Consider the following 10,262-nt stretch of genomic DNA (forward strand, 5'->3'; position numbering starts at 1 on the left):
AGGCCAGCCTGGGCTACAGAGTGAGTTCCAGGATGGCCTGGGCTACACAGAGAAAGCCTGTCTAAGGAAAAAATAAAAGGAACAAAAAATACTCTAATAATGATGGTCAATTCACTAGAAGTATTTTGGTGTTTGCTGGCTTGCTTGTTTTTGAGACAGGTCTCATGTAGCCAGCCAGGCTTCCAACTCACCCTATAGGTAGGAATAACCTTGATCTTCTGATTGTTCTATCCTTGTGTGGCCTCCCAATGCTGGGATCATGGGTGTCATAATGCCATTTGAGTGGTGCTGGGAGGTCAAACGCTCAGCTTTGTGGATGCTTGGCAAACGTTCTACCTACTGGGCCATATCCCCAGCTTCAATTCAGCAAAACTCTAAAAGTGCATGCACCTAATAACAGAAATTCAAAATATCTGAGGCAAAAATGTATGGAGCTGCAAATATAGCCATCATGGTAATTGGCTAAATATTCCCTAATTACTCATATAGAAAAGGGATAAGGCTATGGGAAGACTTGAGCAACACCATCAACTTGACCTCTGTGACCTCATGGGTTGCTCCAACCAACAGCAGCAGAACACAGAGACTTTTCAGGCTGCCAGAGAGCTGTTACCAAAATAGGCCATATTCTTTCAATAAGGCAAGTCTCAGGACATTGAAAAAGACTCGAGTAATAAAAGAAATGTTTTCTCACCACAATGGAATTAAATTAGAAGCTAATAATAAAGATCCTTGGAAAATCCCCAACTATTTGGGAACTTTGCTTCTAAACTATGGGTTGAAGGAGAAAACAAAGAGGAACTCAAATGCATTTTGAGTGGGATGGAAACCAAACTTGAAAATGTGTAGGCGTCGTCACCAAATCAGTTCAGGGATGTTTCTGCAGTTAGTCTCATTTCTGTTGCTGTGATAAAGGCATGCAGACAAAAACCAACGTAGGGGACAAAGGCTGATTTTAGCTCCAAGTTCCGTACATACGTCCGTCTTGTGGGCAAATCAAGTTGTTGGGACTTAACCTGTCATGTCATTGCCACAGCCAAACTCAGAGAGTAATGAACACACATGTGCTTGCAGTACTCAGCTCTTTCCACTTGCTTACAGTCTAGGACCCCAAGCCTGGGGAATTGTGCCGTCCACAGTGGACTGGGTCATCCCACACCAGTCAAGGCACAGAAAGATCCGCAGGCCAGCCTGATCAGCACAGTCCCTCACTGAGATTCTTCCTAGCTGATGCTAGGTCATGTTAAAAATTAAAACTAGAGTCAGGTGTAGTGACACTCGCCTTTAATCTCAGTACTAAAGAGGCAGAGGCAGGTAGATCTCTGTGAGTTCAAGGCCAGCCTAATCTATATAGCAAATTCCAGGCTAGCTAAGGCTACATAGAAAGACCCTGTCTCCAAAAAGAAAGAAAAGTAGAATTAAAACTAGAAACAAGGTGTGGTAGTGTAGACTTTTAATCTCAGCACTAGAGAGGCAGACGCCTGGTCTACACAGCAAGTTCTAGGACAGCCAGGAATGCATAGTAAAGAGCCTGCCAAAAGCAATAAAAAAGAAAATTAAAACCAACCATTGCAGCCTCAAAACAATAACCTTAGGTTTCATCTGAAAGCATTAAAAAAAAAAAAAAAAAAAAAAAAAAAAAAAAACTTCTTGTCTTGGGTTATGATCCTGGCTGCTCAGAAGGCTGAGGCAGGAGGATCACAAGTTTAAGGCCTGCCTGAGCACTTTAGTGAGATCCTGACTCAAAAAAAATAAAAGGCACATGTGGTGTCTGTATCTTTAATCCCAGCACTAGGAAGGGTTGGACAGATCCCTGAGGTCCAGGACAGCTAGGACCATAGCAGAAGACCTTGTCTCAAATAAACAAATAATAATAATTGAAGCTGTGTGGGGCTCAAAGCAAGTTCAAGGCAAACAAACAAAATTAGCAAATAATTGTAAACCTGGCATGATGGCTCATGCCTGTGATCCTAGCACTCAAAAGGCTGAGGCAGGAGGATTGCTGTGAACAACTTCTGTTTTTTGTTTTTTGAGATAGAGTTTCTCTGTGTAGCCCTGGCTGTCCTGGAACTTGCTTTTTAGACCAGACTGGTCTTGAATTCACAGAGATCCACCTGCCTCCGCTTCCCAAGTGCTGGGATTAAAGGTATGTGCCACCACCGCCCGGCCCAACACACTGGGTCTTATTGTGTGTGCAGCTTACACGGGTGAATCTAACCTAGAGGTAGCAGAGGTGGAGTGTTGGTTGGCTTGTGCCATATTGACGAATGTGGGCACAAGAAAACTAAGATGGGCATACTGTGTAACTGATGACAGTTACCTGATATATCCAAAACTCAGCTTTTTGTGGTGGCACATACCTGTCATCCCAGCACACAGTAGGCAAAGGCAGGTTGACCTCTGTGAGTTCGAGGCCAGCCAGGGTTAGATAGTTAAGACTGTCTGTAAACCTCAGGAAACTAGGAAGTAGTCAGCAGACTTCTCTCATGCCTCATTCACCTAGCTTGTGTGCTCAGGGAGAAAATTTAGAGTAGTTAGAATAAATTAACTTACCCTTAGTAAATCTACACACGGGTTTAAGGCAGCTGGTACCCTCTTAGCAACTTCCAGAAGCAATGAGTGCAAACACTGGTTTCAGCCATAAAGAAGTTTATTAGAAGGATTGACATTTGTACATTGAAGAAGGAAGGAGAGAGGGAAGGAGGCACTTGCTGCTCTTTTGGAGGACCTGAGTTGGGTTCCTAGCACCTATGTCAGGAGACTCACAACCACCTGTAACTGGACACACACACACACACACACACACACACACACACACACACACACACACAATTTTAAAAAGAATCCCAGATGTCAGAAGTCCCCACTTCAACTCTTCTCCCCAACAAATTCTCAGAATTGGGAGAGCATATCATGTGGTCTTGCTCAGAAGGAACCCAGGCTGCTGTCAAGATATCCCCATTCTGAAATCCAGGGTTTGCTGTCTCTGAACTGTGGCCTCCCTGGGGGCAGGCTGGCAGTGCTGGAATTGGGGAGGGGTGTAGGAATCCCTAAATAGAGAACAGGCCTCCCTTATAATGAGGTGGGGCTGGGGTTAGGAGGCTGATAGCTGACAGTTCAAATGTTCTGAGCTGAGTAAAACTCAAACTCAAGTCCTTCTGGAAGCCTTCACTGGCCACCAGTGGGAACAAGAAATGAGATCCTACAGGGGTTGGAGGTGGCTCAGCTAAGGGTTTTTTGTTTGTTTTTGTTTTTTCTTTGTGACTGGATTGAGTGAGCCTGGGACCTGGCTTGTCCTAGTGCAGAATGGCACCACTAGGCTATATTCCCAGACTTTGCCTTTGTACTTGTGTGTGTACATGTCAGTGTGTGTGAAGGTATGCACGAGCCCATGTATCTGAAGGCTGACCTCAGGCATCTTCTCATAACTCTTCAGCTGCCTTTTGAGACGAGATGTCTTAGTGACCTTGGAGTACATCAGTTTGGTCAGTGAACTCCAACAGTCCTCCTGTCTCTGCCTCTACAGGGCTGGTGCTACAGACTCACAGTCATGCTTAAGTGTGACTTTTATGTGGGTGTTGGGGATCTGAACTCAGGACACACACACACACACACACACACACACACACACACACACACACACACACCCCTTTTGAGGGAGCTGTTGAGACAGGGCCTTGCTGAATAACTCCATGTTGTTTAGCCAGGCTGGTCCATCATTTGTGACAATCCTCTTGCCTCTGCCTTAGCAATTCAATGGGATTTGAGGGTGCCCAGGAATGCCTGCCAGTTTCTTCTTGTGTCCCTCTACCTCTTTTGGTCCGGTACAAAACTGCAGGAACATGAGGTCTACATGTGGGCTCAGGCCACCAGATCAGCCACTAGCTCAATCCTGTTCTTGCTTCCTCAGACCATCAGGGTCAGAAAATTCTTGCCATTCCTCAGCTAGCAGCAGAGAGTCAGCCCCAGTGACCTCCTTTTGTTCTGGGGGCTGCACACCCTCCAGCAAGGTTAGACCTTTCCAGTCAGCTCCAATTGAGCACAGCTCTGTCATGCAGCCTGTACTGTGCTGCCAGGAAAGGAGTAGGGAGGCAGCATTGGGAAGAACCTAGAAGGCAAAAACCAAACCAAAACAAAAAACTGTGTGAGAGAGAGGAGATGTGAGAGAGAGGAGAGAGGGGAGAGAAGGAGGGAGGAGAGGAGAAGAGAGGAGAGAGAGGAGGGAGGGAGGGAGGGAGGGAAGAGGGAGGGAGGGAGGGAGGGAGGGAGGAGAGGAGAGAGAGGAGAGAGGGAGGAAAGGAGGGAGGAGAGAGGGAGGGAGGGAGGGAGGAGAGGAGAGGAGAGTTCTTGCTGCAATTTTCCTATTCTCTTGTTATGGGGAGGGAAAAAGGCCAAAAGAAAAGCTGGTGTATGAGACTTCTCTACTATTAGAAATGAAAGTAAAGAGGCTGCTGTGGTCTGGGGGAAGGGACTGGCGGATGGGGAGTCATTGTCTAAAGGGCACAGAGCTTTTGTTGACAATGAGAAAGGCTTGGGTATAGATAAGTAATGATGTTACCCAACATTGTAATTTTAATGTATTTAATGCCCCCGAGTTGTCCATGTAGGGATGGGTAAAGTGATAAATATTACACAACCACAATTAAGAACCCCTACAGCAATGTCCCCCCAAACTTCTCATACATCTCCATTGAGATCAACTTCAAATAGAATGGTCCTCAGATGCCGCCTTCTTTGTCAGGCCATTATACTCTGCTCTCAGCACAGATAATTACAGAAGACATGAGTAATGGAAACTGATTTATTCCTCCAGCTAGTTTGTGATGCCTTCATCTCTATCCAGTCCTGCGTGTTCAGTGACAACTTGCCTTCAATGAAGTCAGAAAAATAAAGCACAGGCCCCCACTTCAAGTGGGCCCTCATTTAAGGAAATGGCCTATGTGAAATCCAAAGATTTCGAAAACAAAATTGGTGGCTGGTCATTTGCCTTACAAAGACAGTCTCACTCAACAAAAGGGTTTGCTCAAACCTCCCGTTAAGAAGGGAGCCCCCTGGAGCATTTAATGATATTATTGGATTAAAATAAAACCCTGTGGACTGTTCAAGGACATGGAGTTGGAAGTATATGAATGCATTGTACTGTGTTGAGAGCAGTCAGGATTCTTGACAAATGGACCATTTGGGCCTGAAGTAACACAAGAAAAAAAAAATGTGTTTCCTTGGCCTAAAATCCTGGTGGCTTTCTGGGAAGGCTTTGGGAGTTCTCTTAGTGATTTATTTAAGACCAGTTAGGCCTGAGGCCTGTGATGTGTCCATTTTATGAGAAAGGGCTGGTGTCATATTTGGGGTCAGAGTCATGACTCCTGCTGACCCCTGTCATCTGCTCTAATCAAAACGGGTTCTTGGGACCTGAGCTCAGTTTTGCCCTGCCATGGCAGAAAGGAAAAAAAAAATCTATCATGCCAGAAAGAGTATTGGGCAGAAACGAGGCATTATTTATGTCTGCATATAGGTACATTCTGGGGCCCATAAAGGTTTAATTGTCCCTCCAACTAATTTTTTTTAAAAACCCACAAAGAGGCTGCCAGCTTTCCCCAGAGTTGAAAACCAACTGAATATGGTTCTTTGGGAACAGCTTAAGTGTGTGTGACTTGCGCCCGTGTCCCGGGCACAAGGAGCAATTGTTTTGGGGACTCAGTTAAGAGAACTTCTCAAGTTGGTGTTTGTGGCTGCTGCCGAGCCTGAGTCACTGGGGAGAAGGGAGGGGGGAGGGAGGAAGAAGGAGCGGGAAGGAGGGAAGTCTCAAATTCTCCTGTGACGTTATTGCTGCCCTCTGCTGCCCTCTTCCGGTTGATAGGACCTAAGTGTGGCAGGGCCCACTGCCCTTCTGTGACACACACACACACACACACACACACACACACACTCTCTCTCTCTCTCTCTCTCTCTCTCTCTCTCTCCAATAAAGATTCATTGTAGGAGCAAACCTGTGACTGCAAGTTCTAATGGCTGCTCTAGAGAAAAGGTACAATGTGTAGACAAAACCTAGCAGCAGGCCCAGCTTCTCTGAGGAAGTGAGGCTGGTGAGGCCCACAGGCTGAGGGAGCTGGGGAAGTGTGGCAAAGGCAGGCCCTGGGGTAGGTAAGGATGAGCAAAGCCTCTTGAATGCTGGTGAAGGAAGAGGCATCAGAAGCAGGCAGGCATTGCTACCTCCAGAACCTTCTCTTCTTTGACTGTGCTCTGCTCCTCCTCCACAGGCTGTCATGGTTACCCACTTACCTTCCCTTTGACTCTTAGGGACCACCTCCAGGCCATCCCCAGATTTCCTCAGCCTTTCTCATAGCCTTGGGAGACTGTGGAAACAAACACATTTGTCAAGAGACTGAAACGAATAGTTTTGATGTGCGGTTCTGTGTACAGAAGAGGCCCCAGTGGAGTTCCAGTTTCCACTCCAACTGGTTCCATTTAAATGTCCCGCCCTATATTTACGCATCCCCACCACTCTAGTTGACTGTTTATCTTCCAGTGGGCTTGACTGGCTTGGCCCTCTAGCTTTAGCCTTTACTTTTTCCATCCCATGGCCTATCATTTACATTTTCTTCCTTCAGAGATGTAAATATTTATTTACAGTATTAGCATTTACTCTTGCAAAGCTCTATACATCACACAGTAAACAGACTGGGCTATGGGTGCTTCTCTCAAATTTTCCATAAACTGGTGGTGACCCTAACCCAGCCATTTGCCCTCCCGAGCTCAGGATGGCTTGGGTAGAATTAGATGGTTTTTGCCTTTGTTTGGTTTTAGCTTCCCCATCTGCACTGAGGATTTCTTTTAAAATCTGAACTTCTGTGTCCCTTTGTAGCCATGTAAGACTGTCTCTTGACCATCCTTGTCTGTTTTTCTAGAACATCTTCGTGGGTAGTATAACTTTTTGTAGGATTTGCTTCTGAGAGGCAGTGCACAAAATCATATTTAGCCAATGAGAAGAGCTCACATGCCTGGGCTGACATGCAGCCTCATGCATGTGGGGGCATGGGCGCGACATAAGAGGGGTGTAGCTGTGCAGTCCAACATTTATCGTCATTCTTCGTTACTTTCTCCCCCTGCCCACAGCCTGTCTCTCCCTCCCTCTCTTTTTCTCTTCTCTTTCTGCAACAGGTTCTCATGTAACCCAGGCTGGCCTTGAACTCTTGTTCCTCCTGCTTCCTTTTTCCAAGTGCTGGAATTGTAGGTATGAACTATCAGGCTGGGGTGGGACTCTTCCTCAGGCTGGGATTTGGGGACACAGAGACACAGAGGCTTTCAAACTAGTACAGGTAGGCCTTCCTTCTAGGACAGGGATTCTCAAATCATTGAAGAGGCATGTTGGATTTGAGGGTTGGAGTGCACATGGAAGGCAGGTATGGTGTTGCACACCTGTAACCTAATACTTGGGAGGCAGAGGTAAGAGGAAGCCTGGGCTATATATGGAGTATGAGGCAGCTAGGGCTACAGAGGGAGACTCGGTCTCAGCAAACAAAACCAACAAGAGCTCTTATGACTAAAGATAAACTGGTATCATGTACATGAAGTGAACCCTGAAGTCAGGAGAAACGGCACACGCATGGCTGCAGTCCTAACTACTCAAAGGCTGAGGCAGGAGGAGCGTAGGTTTGAGGCCAGCTGGGCTACCCACCCGAGACTGAGCTATGAAGGGGGCCCCACCTTAGTCAGGTGAGCTTTGGGCTAGTCAGCTGTGAGCACACTTCAGCACGAGGGCAAGCAACACTTTACTTCCCACCGCAGGCTGCTTGTGCATGCACCTCCTGCCTCTGGCATTTATGTACTTTAACAGGGAGCAAGGAGGGACAGTCCCTGCTGACTGGTAGGGAGAATCCAGTCACCATTCAAGAGTTTAAATGTAGAGAGCCACCAGTGCCATTCCCGAAGATGGTGCCGGTTTCCTGTCCATAAGCCAGCAAGGCGCGGATGCTCGATCCACGTCATGGGGCGACCGTTACGACCGTTGCGGGCTGCACCTGTCAGTAACGGACACAACTCCTCTGAGCATATATAAGCAGAGCCCTTTTTCCTCCTCGGGGTCTTCCCTCAACTTGCTGTAATGAGCCGCGCAATAAACATAGCTGCAGAAGAATCCTGTTGTTGAGCATCGTTCTTGCAGGCAAGGCAATAGCGCTTGACATTTAAAGATGGCCTGAGATGGAGGATGAGCTACACAGACAGCTCCAAAGGCCTTACAGGAAATCTTAAATGCTTGGAATCCTGGATAAAGGCTAAAATTGTCCAGACCTGAGCACCTGGAGGACCCTGTCATTTCTCTGAGTTGCACTATCTTGTACCCCTACTGCAGAGTTCACCAAGCCACTGTGTGTTAGGTTTTCTCATGTGTAGACCAGAGTCAGGCAATGTGAATTCATAAGAAGCCTGTGATCAAGACCTTCAATGGGCAGTGGTGGCTGGTACCTTTAGTCTCAGCACTCAGGAGGCAGGGGCAGGAGGATCTCTGTGAGTTTGCGGCCAGCCTGGTCCACAGAGTGAGTTCCAGGACATTAAAGGATATTTATTACACAGAGAAACCCTATTTGAACTCCCGCCCCTCAAAAAAGTCAAGACCTTGCCCGCCCATGCCTTTGGTCCCCTTGAAACCACTTTCATCTTGCCTCAGTCCAACACAATGCCCACTTTTGCCTGTTTGCATGTGTAGGGCTGTGTGACGGTCACATGCATTTGGAATGTAAAAGCACTGAGTAAACCATTAATGGACAAGTCAGCTATTAACGAACGCCCGAAGGGAAGGAGTGCCTATCTCATCTCAGTTCTAGCCCCTCGACTCTAACTCCTGCCTGCTTGGTTCTGATAACCATTAATGATATGGATCATGGAGTCTGCACAATGCCTGACCCTGGGGAAACACTTAGTAATCTTTCTCTGCTACCCCTATTGGTCTTCAGCCCCTCCCCATAACAGCACCCCACCCGGTGCTGGCTCTGCTTCCTCCCCATAACCCTCCAAGAGTAGTTAGATCTTAAAAATGTTAATGATATTTATTGGTGTGTATATATGTAGGAAGTGTCCATGCTATGGCTTGTGCCGGCCCCTTCATGATAGGAGTCCTGGGATTGAACCCCAGTCACCAGGCTTGGAGGCCAGCTCTTTTGCTCATTAGTCCATTTTGATGACCCAAGAACTTTAATATTTTAAGGAGAACAGCTATTTCATGAGTACAAATGAATTCCTAGGGGGAGTTCAGGCATCTAGGGAGAGCTTAATAGCAATGCTATTTTTATAGAAAAGCAAAAATTTCTTTTCTCCAAGACATTAAAATACCCAAACAGAATTCTGCATTTTTCTTTTAAGAATTACTTTTTTGACCTGGTGTGGTGATGTGTGCCTTTAATCCCAGCCCTGGGGAGGCAGAGGCAATCGGATCTCTGTGAGTTTGAGGCTAGCCTGTAGAGTGAGTTCCAGGACAGCCAGGACTACACAGGGAAACCCTGTCTCAAAAACAAAACAATTTTTTTTTAATTTAAGATTTTGGTGTGTGTGTGTGTGTTTAAGATTTTGTTGTTTTGTCTGCATATATATGTGTGTGTGTGTATATATATATATATATATATATATATATATATATATATATTATGTGTGTATCATGTATATGCCTGATGCTCACAGAGGCCAGTAGAGGGACCGGATAACCTGCAATTGGAGTTACAGACCTTTGTGACCTACCAAGTAAGTGCTGGAAACTCCCAGGTGGTCTCCTGCTAAAGCAGCAGGTGTCTCAACAGTTGAGACATCTGTCCAGTCTGTGTTATTTGTGTGTGTGTGTGTGTGTGTGCAAGTGCAAACACTCACGCCTGTGTGAGTTTATGTGTGCCATGTGCATGTAAGAACCCTTAGAGGCGTAAGAGGGCATCAGATTTGTGAGCTGCCATTTGGGTAGCATCTTTCCAGGTCCTGTATGTTCCTTTAAAAGAGAGGTCAATAGTAGTCTCAATGCCTCATTATGTGACAGTGAAACAGTGTGGCATCACAATGCAGCTTCCATCCACTTTTGATAGGTCTGAGTAAAGGCGAGGCTGCCTCACAGTGAACAGCTGGAGGGAAATGTCATTTAACTTATGTTAGGGACAGTTTGGAAGGCTGGTGATGCATCGTTCTGGAGCCCAGAGTCGTGGGCTTTTAGAGTAAAACCTTTGTCCATCTTTACAATTTTCTGCCTCACACTATGAGCTGTTCACCCACTCGGCATTAACGAGGCA

The sequence above is a fragment of the Phodopus roborovskii genome, unplaced genomic scaffold, assembly GCF_943737965.1.
Source record: "Phodopus roborovskii unplaced genomic scaffold, PHOROB, whole genome shotgun sequence".
Classification (NCBI taxonomy): Eukaryota; Metazoa; Chordata; class Mammalia; order Rodentia; family Cricetidae; genus Phodopus; species Phodopus roborovskii.